Here is a 13,483-nt window from a genome sequence, read left to right as displayed (position 1 = left end):
AGACTGAAGAGTATCTGTAAAGTGTAAAAGTCGTTTTTTGAACTGACCGTAAGTACCCATTCAGCCGGGTGTCGGTAACCGTAAAATGTGACTGTCTCCGACCTTGTCAGGAAAATGGCGATTTCGCCAGTCCATTTGGTCGATGTGGGCACGATAAAGTTTGCCCGTAAAGTGCTCAAAAACCTATAATTAAATAACGTGCAGCCCCGCATCCGTACGCTGCGCGGCAGTTAAGTCGAGCCGTATTCGGGGCAGCCTAGACGCAGTAGCTGTGTAGGCATGCAGACATTAACAAGACATAGTGACTCGAAATTCAAGCTATCGTCAAATCATAGCGAAGTGTACGGTCCGCTGAAAATATAATGATACCTATGATGTACAAGTAATTACATAAAAGTGCATTGCAACTGAAGAAGCTCCTGCACGTTTTTTTAAACGTTCGGTTCTTGGGTGTAAGAACCAACGGACTCGCAAGGTAGGGTCCGGTAACCCGAAGCACAGATTCCAATATCGTTTTTATTGAATCGGTTCGATCTTCGACTCATAGCTTTGTTCAAAAGGAAACAAGAAATCAAACTGACGTTGGTGTTGGCCAGCTGTAGTCCGGCGGTGACGACATATTTACGCTAATCGTTTGAAGGTTTAAGATCATTCTACATCTATCTAAACCTCAAAGCTCATTCTCTGCCGAGTAGCGGAAACATACGTTTAAACAGGAGTGTTTTCATGTTAGTTTTTGTATGTGCTGCGTCCTGCACGAACTATATAATATTTGATGGTGGTACGTATAATTTCCGTTAAAGAATAAATACGGCGTCAAGAGGGTCTTTTTCCTCCTTTATATACATTTGTATATACGAACCCCTTTGGTGCGTCCAACGATTTGACACAATCTCTTGGACTCAGAATGTCTAAAAATGCCACAGCGTACCGGACTTTAAGGCTTTCCTCGAAAAAGGGCTCAAGTCCTCTTTAAAGAGTCGTCACCGAATAACTCTTGTTAAACTGTGCCTCAAAACAGAATTCATTGGTAATTCCATCCGAAAAGAAATAAATTAACTCGCTTATTCATTCATCTTAGAAAAAACAAGTTCTCTCTATTTTAGCCCAACCCGACCTTAGCCCTTTTGCACGCAGGACACTCATGTGATCCGCTTTATTTTGTTGATGTTGTTGTACTTGTTAAGTATGTCCCTATGCCGAACACAGTGCAACTCTTTATATAGATGCATCATAGCTTCTTAATTGTGAATTAACAGAAGGTTAATGATACGTTGGTAATCATGGCTTTAACTCGCTTTGTACAAAGCATATGCATGGTAGGCTTGCTTTCCTAAAGAAAAATCCTAAAAAGTGCAAGTAACCATTAAATCAAAGTCCGAACGACGGGTATTTTCCTGAGGATTGATAAAATCATAGTGCACTATTGTCGGAGCGACGATCGTAGTTGCACAACCCAGAAGGCCTAAGCAGACATCTTTATGTCAATGCAGATGCTTTAGCAGAAAATGCTCAGCTTTATGTTCAATACAAATATGTAACAGCGTCTACTTACGTCTAAATCGATAGCCTCTGTGCACGTTATGTATTCACCTTTGAATATAAATGCAAATACGCTTGTAATAAGAACTTCTTAAAATCGGGGAAGTTCATGCAAAGAAATCCATCGTCAGTGATCATCGGACTTGGGCGTCGTCGACACGAGCCGGATATCTATGCGGCTCGCCTGTTTCAGCGTTGATGTGAACCTCTGCTGCATTTTGCCGGATTCTGGTGCTGTGTCTACAAGGTTCCAACATTGGAACGAATGACGCAGGGCGTAAAATACGAAGAACATTTTAGCATTAGGACGAACGAATTTCGTGGACACTTTAGTCCTCTTGCTTTTCACGGCTGCAAGGCATGGGCATCTGGGTGGCTAATAGTAATAGAGGGGCATACAGGAAAGGATTTTTAACAAGAAGCACGTTCACAGGAATCGTATTGATCGAAAAAATTCCCTTACATACATATAATTAATATGCGGATATCCGTCCGGACGGTGGTGCTTCAGATTCTAATTCAAGCCCATCACGTTCCATACGTACGTCCGGTACTTGTAAAGACTATTGCTAGGTACGCACGCAAATTTTTACACTGATAATAAGCGTCACACATATAGTGCATTCAGTACCAAGTCACTGAAAAAGATAAGGCGTCCAGGTGGTTCTTTAGTTGCCACTGCTTGCCAATATCGAAACAATGGGGTGTATCGAAAATCGATTTTGGGAAAACTTCGAAAAATGTAACACTGTCCAATCGAATAGCAAAGAGGCACTCTAACTTTCATATTCACAGGGTTAAAAACAAAGTTATCATTGTTAAAATAAGCAGGTTAAAAAAACTGTATCAAGCTAGTCATAAACATAATATTAGAAATAGCTTAGTTCCGAATTCAAGACAGGTACTCAATGTAGTAGTCATGTCCAATTGAAAAACTTAGGTAAATTTCCGAGAAGTAAGCCAACAAACTCGCAGAGACATTATGTGCCCGTAAACTCTACGATGGAAGACAATGGTAATATAGTGTGTTTTGTTCAACTGCGTGGTGACGGAAGCTCATTCGTGATATCGGTTCTATCAAATCTATTATGACACAGCTGCTATCCAAAAGGGCATCGTGCAAATGGGCTAATTGTAACATACGATATAATCATACGACCTTTGGAACCTAGAGAAAGATCGGCTGGTCTTTCAGCCACTGCGGGTCCATAAGATGCTTAAAAGTACTGAAGGCGTTGTTGAGCGCGGAGAGCGAACGTCAATTCACAACAAAGCCCAATAAGCACTTTCCATTGCCCCCCAGTCATGGCAACCAGAGATCGTCGCAAATGTTGCGTTCGATCGCTCACTTGCGATACCTCATGTTCGTTGTTTAATGTAGAATCTAGCCTTTGATAATAATAATAATAATAATAATGATCCATAATAGGACTGTCAAATTTAGGTAATTGTTTGCGTAGCTATAATGTGACCCCTTTTCAATAAAATGTGTGCAAATATAAGAAATTCAACTACTATCTCTAGGTCTATTGGATATTACCTTAAATAGCGCGTATATTATATATGAATCATCTCACTGATTTTCAGTACTGAGAACCATCTGGTCTCTATTAATATGCCCTATAGGGCTTATTTGGTTATATAGTGTCTGATCAATTAAATATTAGCACTCGACGATTGTTGGGTAGAGTAATCGATTAGTGCTTCAAAACAGCCTGAAAAACAACTTGAAAAATTTAAGTGAGAACGGCAACAACTCGTAAACACGTAAACATTTTGTTTCGACGTAATTGTCTCTGGCTGTCCATTGAACCACCCGTCGAAATTTCGGCAAAGAACATCATTAAAAACTGCTTTTTTTATCCCTAAGGACAACCTCAGACGCTCGAAAACGTAGAGAACCTCTAGGTTAGTTCGATGCATTTCTACAGACGGATAACCATAACGAAATGTTTCAAATTGTGGTAACAATAAACATGAGCCTCCGGCGAGTTCTGGGCTCGAGGACTGGGGTAACATATAAACTTCATTCAAAGTACTAAGGGACATATTTATGTACGCTATATAAAAATATTATTTAACTTATTTATGTAACGTAAATAATATCTGTAATAAACATCGTCTTTTATTTGAGCAAGGGAAATATCTCTTTATATAATAACAAGTAGCTAACGAATCTAGTTACTTTTTTGTCGGCTAGCTACATTTCTTCATGAAGATCCAATAATCATTAACAGGCCTACAGGCCATTAAAGGAAATCTTTATTCAACATGGCTAGTCTATCAGGTTTAGACTAAATACTTAAATAAGATTTAAGGAACGGGTGCGAGGTTAACGGTCTGCTTTTTTTGCTTGTCTGTTAGCGTATGGCCTTGTGGTGTGCCGGAATCAGATTAACTACGCGAAATAATCCTACGCAACATTGTTCATGATCGGTAACACTTGTGGAAAATTTGTTCAGAGAAAAACACTGCGATCGATAGAGCTAGATCGACAAGCAACGAAACGTTGATCGTTACGAAATCTTCGACTACTACCACTACTATTCTCACACTCTCCGAATTTTTTTCCCAATGCCGACCGAAGACTTCACGCTCACGCATAAACGGTACAGCGAAGATTGAATCCAGTTAATTCTATAACGATGCTCAGGGAAAAAAATGCCTTTTTTAATATTTAGTAACACACTCTGTTCCCGTTAGATAATAGTACATATCTAAAACCTATCAGCGTCTCCATACCCTTGAAGTTATTCTTCAACTTGAGCATTCGAGCAAAATTTCCAGTATTCTGGGATATATTTCTAAGAGCAGTCTTATATATATAGTATTGGTGCGCACGATCCTGATAGATATACCTGGTTGAATCAACAACCTTTTGCGGGACAAGGAAATTTTATTCCATTAATTAGTCAGGCAGGCCGCTAGAAGACCGTACTTTTCCTAGACCTGAGCTTTGTTCGATACATTCTTCCGGCGTGAAAGGAAATGTATCCCTATTACATGGATCTTCTACATATTGTATCCTCTATGTTTCTTTCTCACAAAGAAATCTACATGAACACACTCGGGAATCATCTATTTGTAATATGGAAACGCTATGAAAGATGCAGAGCATTTTTCTTTATATGACTGTGCCAAACAACATGTCGAATGTTTGGTACTATAAAAAATATTCGTACTTTTCTTCTTTGGGTAATGTCTTAGACGCGTTTATGACACCATTGATTACGGACACGAGCTCTTGCATCATACGAAAAACGTACGGCGCTACAACGCACCAGTACGATGTCGCTTTCGTAATGGATCATTCCTGAAAGAATATATTCATAGATATATAGACACCAACTATTTGTTCCATGATTGGTACGGAGAAAATTTTCGTGAACGGATCTATGGGAAGCCTGTTCCGTCGAAAATGCTCACGTAGCTCGTTTTTGTTCGGTCCAGTGTAGGTCTGCGATAAGGTGGAGATGAACGAAATTACCAGCCACATCTACAGGTCGTGCCGTGCTGCTTATAATTTGCATTGCATAGGTGTCAAAATAAATCGAGAAGCGTTAGGCAAATCTCACGAAACGGGATCGTATGCAAGAGTATTTCTCGGTAATCTGAAACTCGATGTTGTTAAAAACCTTCACACCGTAAGGTTAATTTCCAGGACATTATTCATGACTTGAATATACTTGTTGGCCTGCATGCAAGCTGCCTTAGGCGTTCGGAGTAAGTGGTGATTGGCACTTTAATCGATAGGAAGTGCTCCGATGTAGTGTAGTAAACACAAAGAACGACTCGTGTATTGATTGACTCGTCTCCATAATCCATTTAGTAGAAGTTGCGTCCCTATAGAAAATGGCTAGGTCCAATTGCCTCAAAAAGGTCTCCATCGTATTAGTACATATGGTTGGTGTAAACACAGCTAGGTTCGCTCGAAGTGAACAGCATAAAGCCTACCATCCAGACCCCGCCGCTCAAACCGTGAACGAGACCACTTTGCTGATGGCGTAGGAGAAAATAGTACACGGCAAATTACAAGTCGTTGTTATCACTATTATCATCAAACTGATTAAACACGATCCTTTTCGGTCACAACGCATTTATGGTATTAAAATGAACGGAGTAACGTCTCTAGCTCGAATTATATATTTCCTTTGATCGTGGCCTATATAAGACTTCTGAAGAGAATAACGCGGATTGGGTATCGAAAAAACAGCCTAATAACTCCACGACGTCTCCCTGGTTAATCGCTAATGGTACGAAGGGCTCCGGGCAAGCTAATCAAAAGCGGTGAGTGTAATTTTCATTGCCGGAATAAGTCTTTTTCATGTCGTGCAAAAACAGACGTGTCCTAAGAGTCTATCGTGATATTGGATGGTTGGTCTTATCATAATAGTGGTGAGTTCCAGTCTTAATGAATTCGAAGACAGCAAGGCCTTAGCTACCTTCTTGAAGGGGTATTCCAAAGAACGTCAAAGGGCACCGTGTGAGGGTCAGCAAAAGTGTCACCTGCTCCAGGGGGAAGATGTAGCGGCGGTGCATCATTGCCAGGACGATGAGCGTAGGCGGCGCACAAAAAAGAACGATACAGGTCTGCTTTAAAAATTCAAAAAAGGGTCGATAAACATTGTATTTAATAAACGTTTCTACCAAGCGGCCGGAAACTTTCAGCTTCGTTTAACCCATGAAGGACTGATTTGTATAAATGAGTTATATCTGAACTCCAGTAAACCGAAAACGCTTCGCTGAAATAGGCCTGTAATTAATCTCTGTGTATTTTATTGTATCAGAAACAATCGAAGCCAGAATAACTTGAAAGTAACTCACGTCAGGACTTGTGGCCTGCCTGAAGGCAGGTGTCGTGGTAATACACTGGCTTTGAACCCGAATATGAACACGGTTTTAGTGAAGCCATCGTTCATTTAAACGAGCTCATAAAAGTGCGAGAAGATCGTCTCCTGATTGATCGGTGGAACGGCTGCAATATTTGCTTTACCGTCGGACATCTCACTGGCCATCTTGTTGCATTATTGTTGTGTACCTGTCCAATGCCTAGAAAGCGTTTTGTCAAAATCTGCCACGTGTTACTCTGTTGAACCCCCACAGTGTTCAGGCCACTTATGAACACATGTGTCCATACGCCTAGTGATTTGTGAGTGAGTTAGGAATACGTTAATTTCCAGTAACTTTAAGTGTACAATGCCAGCAACACAGTATAAGTGGCAGTTTTATTTTACCGAAAGGTAAAACTGAGTTTCTATGAATATATATTACTGTATTGTCGTTTGCCTAACTCTGACCTTGAAGTTTAACTTTGTCCTAGTGCTAGTTCCCATGTTAACGAATATTGTCAGCTATAGATCAAATTATTGCTAGATAATTGTCGTACCACCAGCCACTACTACTTTATTGATGACATATGGGTAAGGTGGACCAAAATCTACTACAAGTGAGGACTTACAAGAAAATTAATGTGGCAGTCTCTAAGTCTCTGCAAGTAGTGAACTCGGCGTCCAAAGCTTTTACAGTCTATTCCGCTTAAATAACATTTTCTCGTCAATAGATATAATACAAGCTTGAAAAAAAAAAACTCACAAGCACACGTCAAGCAATAAATAACGAAACAATTACCGTCTGGTTAAATCAACGTGTGCTACAATGAATGGACAAGAACAGTATACTGAATATGTTCTTTTCACAGCAGACTCTATCGACCTAAAGGCAGTAACTGATTCGCTTGTTTATAACGGACGGACAATTGATAGCCCTTTACTGAGACAAAGGGCAGTTAGTTAGCTAGCTTTCTGTTCATTTAAAACTCGGTAGGGGCTTGTGCGCTGGTTACATCACGGCTTTTGAAATGTATTCATTTTGTTTTTTTTTGCACTTATCAGCATCAGCGGTTGAGGCTAATCTTGATATTAGAATTTTTTTAAAGTTCGTACTGAAGATTATACAAATTTACCGAATCATGCTAACTGTAACATAAATCAAGTAGTATTTAAAGCAATCTAGTTGCAAATGGCTCAACCGGCTTTATGTGTGGTACGTTTAGCGCGTGCACCGTACACAGCGACACATAATATTCGGTGTAAAAAACGTTAGATACATGTGAATGGGGGAAAGGTTGCCCTTGTAGAATAATATCATAGTGAACTTACTTACGATGGTATAAGCCAGCTAAAAATGCACACCGCTCCATGGGCTCGCAGGCATAGTGAACCCACTAAACAGAGCAATTAATCTAATTGACTGCATCACTTATATATAGCCTGCATTCGTTGACGAACGAGGCACCTGGAAGCCGTAGAAAACATATCCGTCAAGGATTTTGGACACGAACGAATGTTGCCCCTGGCGTAAGCCGTTCCTTAAACCAGTATTCTTCCGTGGCGAAGCGTGAACGCCACATCAGTACTAAGTACGATTACCATGCAATGCAAGTTTTTCCTTTGACCAAAATACAACTGACAGGAAATTGCCGCTACGTGTACTTCCTTCCCGTCACAGGAGGAGGGCATCGACATATCCAGAAGCGACCGTATCAGCACCTTGTGTGTCTTGTTTCCTCGTGGTCAGTTGTTAAGTTCATTCGAAACGGATACGACGTATTGCTTAAGATCATCATGAAGAAACCTGGTTTGCGTCCGAAAATGTAACACGAAATTCGCAGACTTCCTATTACTATTAATAGGTAGTCTATCGTCTCGTAAAGCCATATTCACGTTTGTAGGGCTATATCACGAGCAAACACGCACTAACTGCCATGGCCCACGAAGAAATCTGCCGAGGTTAACCCTAGCGACCTGATGACAATAACTAGTTACTGTTTTAGTGTAAATTGACCCAGTTCGTAAACCTTTAATATTAGATTTAAATCTTTGGTTCTTCTTTGCTGAGTATGCAGCTTATATAGTAGACATTATTCACTATAAATTGAGAAGAGATTAAAGAATCGCTAAGGTGAAGACCGTAATTTCCTAAAGATATTCTATAAATGTCAATTTTCTTTTCAATGGGATAAAATAGCACAACGAAATATAAAAAATACCATTTAATTTTTAAATAAATAATGCTTCGTCGAGTGGGTTTCTGTTGTTCCTTGCTAGGAAAAAAACCAATGACGCTAGGTTTGCTAGTTCAAATTAATCGTTTGAAGGTTTTCTAAGTTAACAGATCATTTCCGGAATATGAGAGAGAATTAACTTCAAGCCAGTTTTGCCACTGTCAAACAAGGTTAACTTATAGAAATTGTATCTTGGCAAGGCGACAAAAATAACTATTAGTTATTTACAATGGTACAGGCATCAGCCGTGCTGCAGCGACGTGGAAGATCGATCGAACATTTCCGTGTGCATTTTTTTCAAATAGTTCCGATAGCAGACTCTGAATCTGAGTTGCAATAACAGCAAAAACAGAATAGGTTTAGCGCAAATGGACAATTGTCGTTCATCACGAACAGTTTGAGATTATCTAGAAAGGCTAACTGCTATACGAATAGCTAAAAACTACGGTGTGACTGCTCAGATATGTAATAATATGCGCGTATGTCCATCGATCGTATGATCTGTTCTTGTGGCCTTCTTTGTTCGCACGGTGTTCCGTGGCCAGCGTTCCCCGTCAACCACCGACAGATTTCCTATCTCGTCTGCTTTCCTGTATAGTGTCGCCATTCGATGCTGCAACTTAGCATACGTTATTCATAGAGTCGCACGTAGCTACTCTATTAGAGTATAGGGAGAGTGAAAGGTGAACGAAAGATTACGCGCATAGATATGTACTCGTAAGGTTCCGGATCCTCCGGATGCTCATCCGTGATTATCCGCTCCTACTGTCGCCGTAATGTCATGGCCATTTCGTTTGAATCGTGTACTACGCTGCTACCCGAATGACTTTATGCACCTTCGTCCGCCCCTTCCACGCTTACTTTCACTGACTAGCTAGGCACACGAAAAGGACCTTTTTTTCGCTCTTAATGTTATTCTCTTTATATATAGCTTTCCCCCATCTCTCTCTCTCTCTCCCTCTGCTGCTGATACCACTCGCTGAGTTCATCTCAAACTGTTTGCTGTAAGCTCCTTCGTGACGCTTGCGCAGACAGACAGCGGCTGTTGTTCGCTACTCGTGTGGGCTAGCTGAGCTGGTCGGCAGTGTCACGCTGATTCTATTGGCCCGGTCGCTTCTGCATCTTCTTTCACTGTTTTTCGGTGCGTTCACTCTCTCTCTCTCTCCCTTTTCCTGGCTCTCACTCTTTCTCTTAGACGACGCGACTGGTTTGCGGGCCGGAGTCGGAATCGCAGAGGGAGGCCCCGTTTCCAAATTTGGCTGAACGGAAAACGAACGACCACCAAGTTATATGTGGTGGTAGAATTATAGTAAATAGGCACTGTGCTTCTAACGCTCGGACGCCGACTTTCGTGCATACGAGCGAGCGTTTGCCTCTCCATGAACGATTCGAGACAGAGTAGCACGAAGACTCGGATAGGGTCGTGATGACTCAACGCTTTTGTAGGAGCGATGCTGCGCTACGATCGAGACCGTCGCAGCCGGTTACGCAGCAGTAGCGATAGCAGCGCTATTATGCAGACGAGTGAGTAACTCACAACGAAAAACGGAGCGAACCCGAGTCGACGTATCGGAACGCCCCGCGCTGCAATAGGGCATACGGCCAAGCTAGCTCTGAACAAGCCCTGTTTCCTTTCCAGCCAGTGGGTTACATAGCACAAACTGGATGACGGGCAAAACGACGAGGAAGCAACAGCCGTTATGTGTGGCTCTTCCTCGCTACAACAAGGGGCTCGAGACTATTAAAGCAAAGCAGGGCAAGTCGAAATAATAAAAGCATAACATTATGAAGACCCAGCAATAGTTGCGGCTGCTACGCTTAGCACTGTTTTTGAGACTATGCACGCAACAGCGAAGACGCGTCAACAAAGATGAGCTTTTTCTAGGTTTAGCGTGCCTTCTGCGGCCAAAAGTGCTAGGATGGCAGGCGGCGACGCTGCCGTCTCATTGCCGAATTGTTGAAAACTCCACTTGCGATAGAAAAAGCGACAGAGACAAAGGAACGACAGAAAACAGTGACTGTATTTATAAATAGGGCACGAGAAGAGCAGGAAACCACGCTGCAAATAGGAGGCGCTACTAACAGCACAAAAACAAAGTACATTATATTATAGTTATGCTGGAAGTGGAATGTCTTCTTTACGCAAGTGGAAACCTTTTACACCTAAAAACTAGGATTTAAACGTAATTCAAGCTGTAACATTTAGATTAGTCTAATGATACGTGAACATAATGAATTTGACTTGACTGTGACCGGATACATTTGCATATTGTTATAGAGTGGTGCGATATGTACCCCAAAGTTGCTTGGAGTACGTTGGACAAAGCTGATTGTAACCGCAACTCGTTTATAAATCGGTCAGATCACTCAAATGAATATATTCCCTAGGCTCTGGTTCCATCTAACGGTGGATTTCATGCGTGTAGTGACAAATGTTTCTCCGGTGGCGGCTGCTTCGTACGACTAGAAGACAAGTGGGAGTAAGGGAGGATGAGGACGAGTGCGTTCGTGCTAACGTCTCTCTACATAGCCGTTCGCCTGCCTGCGTGCGTGCGTGCGTGCGTGCGTGATTAGGTATTTGAGTAGCCTAGAACAGGGCCTCAAGCGACCACCAGGTTCCACCAGGTGCGCTGCAAGAGGAAATCTTAGAAGGATTCTGTCACTTCAATCAGCGAACGAATAGTGGTCGTGCCGGCTTTGCAGAACCTTAGGGGTGTAACACTGGTTATTTGACATTAGCGATGTGTTTATAGGATTGTAATATTGTCCTCTGTCTAGGCAGTCCGCAATACAGAACGCACGGACTTCGCTCACGAACACGGTTAATGCGCGGAACAATTATCAGTATGATATTATCCAAAGGTTTGTCTAGCTATTAATTAAACTACTGAAAACTTTGTATAGCTGGTCGTAGATAGCGAGCACGGACTCAACAACAAGCGCTTCATCTTAAGCTCAATCGTAAAAAATACATTTACATATAATTAAGAATCAAATTGCAAGCTGGTATCGAAATATAAAGTCATACGCAGCGTATATGCATCATAGGACGCAATAGGATTAAAGGCCAGCATACAGCATTAGAATAAACTAACACGTAAGCCCTCTTACTATCTATGTCCAATGAAACGATATACGCAAAGACCGGTGAACCATTTTGCCGGTCACTACCTCTGGCATATACTCTTGCCGGCGGGGGCAAACCACTTTATGATTTACATATTGTTATCGGTTTGTTTTGGCCAATAATGATTCTTTCGTTTCTTGCTCTTTCGTCTTTTTGTTTTTTTTTTTTCTTTCTAGCTACATACCGTCGCATTCACCGCCATAGCCACTGGCAGAACTTTACAAAGAAATGAGACTGGTGGACCGCTTGGCAAGATAGGCAATCGTACTGCGCTTGTAATGCTTCACGGAAGGTCCACCATCATTTTGCGTCTACTCTACATTCGGCTAATCCGTGCATTTACAAAATTCGGCCGACTCAGTTTCGAGGCAGATCACGGACGCATGGCGAGTCTGCAGGAGATCAGTATTCCGAAAGGCGCAATTATTCGAAATGATTACTCATCCATTCAGAGGATAGTTGCGCTTAGTTACTCCAGAACAGTAAGTGATTAAAATAGGCTGACTAAATCACACGGAATAGTGTACCAAGCTATTTTGTACATTGTGGGATAGACAGTCATCTATTGTGACAATATGGAAAAAGTTTTCAGTTACATGAGACATGTAGTTCTTTCCTTTTTGCTTTTCTATGTTATGGGTTACACAGAAAACGTTGTCGTATGTCCCACTCATTTCTGACAGAGACAGACGCGTCCAAAAAATGCACTTTTTTCAAGTTATCAATTTAAGTTTTAACTCTTCGTTAGTGGAGATGTAAAGAGGGCTTTGTGGTCGAAGCTTGATTTCTCTGTTAAAAAACCACTAAGGATAGGGTGTCTCAGTAGCCATTAGATCAGTTGTTCGACCGACTCACACATGGAAAAATTAGAACTTCTAACTAGCTCATCAATTAGGTAACGATTATAAAAGATCTATCTAAATACAGGGATAATCAAGCTTTAACTGTCGAACGTCTCGGTTGCCGAAGATGTTTATCTTTATAATCTTTGGTTGCCGAAATTATTTGGATAAAATTTTAAGCAAAGCTCCTGTAATGCTACACGTAGAGTAAAAAAAGAGCCATCGTATTCTTGTTACACCCGGATGCGTTACTGTAAACGTTTTCTTTTAGCAGGGAAAAAATCTAACACACGAAAATCAGCCTCGACGCATCTGTCTGCCGTACTTAAAACGATTTTTGAAATTTGGGCAGAACGGGTTTCTAATCTCATAGAAAACGCGTCGCAGGATGCAATTTAGTAATTACCCTCTCTGCGTGCGTTTCGTTCATCGACTACTAAAGTTAGCGCAGACTTCATATGAGGCTTGCTCTGTATCAACTATTGCAATTACTAAGATGTTGTTGCTGTGCTTCGGATAAGCTACTCGGAGAATTCAACCAGCGACTGAAGAAATCAGTATGATGAACACATGGCGGCAAGGATACTCTAGCTCAAATGCAGAAGTCTCCCCGTGTCTCGTTGTCACTCCGACTAAACGAAGAGTCTTCTCGGACTTGGATTTTCTCCACCGTCGGCTGGTCGGCGCCCAGCAGTGGTCTCCGTGCGACGGCCCCAGTAACGGCAGAAGCAGGCTCGCCCTTCCCTCTTGATGGTCTCCTCCACGAATTCCTTTTCATACTCAGCAGACAGAAATGCTCATGGTAGCCGTGTTCAATGCTGTAGCGGCTGGTCCTGAACGGTAGCACCTCCGCAACAGTGGAGAGAGTAGCGTAGAAGTAAATAAGGCGCGCCGAACTCACTGTCTCAT

The sequence above is a fragment of the Varroa jacobsoni genome, unplaced genomic scaffold (genome assembly GCF_002532875.2).
Source record: "Varroa jacobsoni isolate VJ856 unplaced genomic scaffold, vjacob_1.0 scaffold_275, whole genome shotgun sequence".
NCBI classification, from domain to species: Eukaryota; Metazoa; Arthropoda; class Arachnida; order Mesostigmata; family Varroidae; genus Varroa; species Varroa jacobsoni.
The sequence above is the reverse complement of the archived record's forward strand: the minus strand, read 5'-3'. Positions refer to the sequence as shown.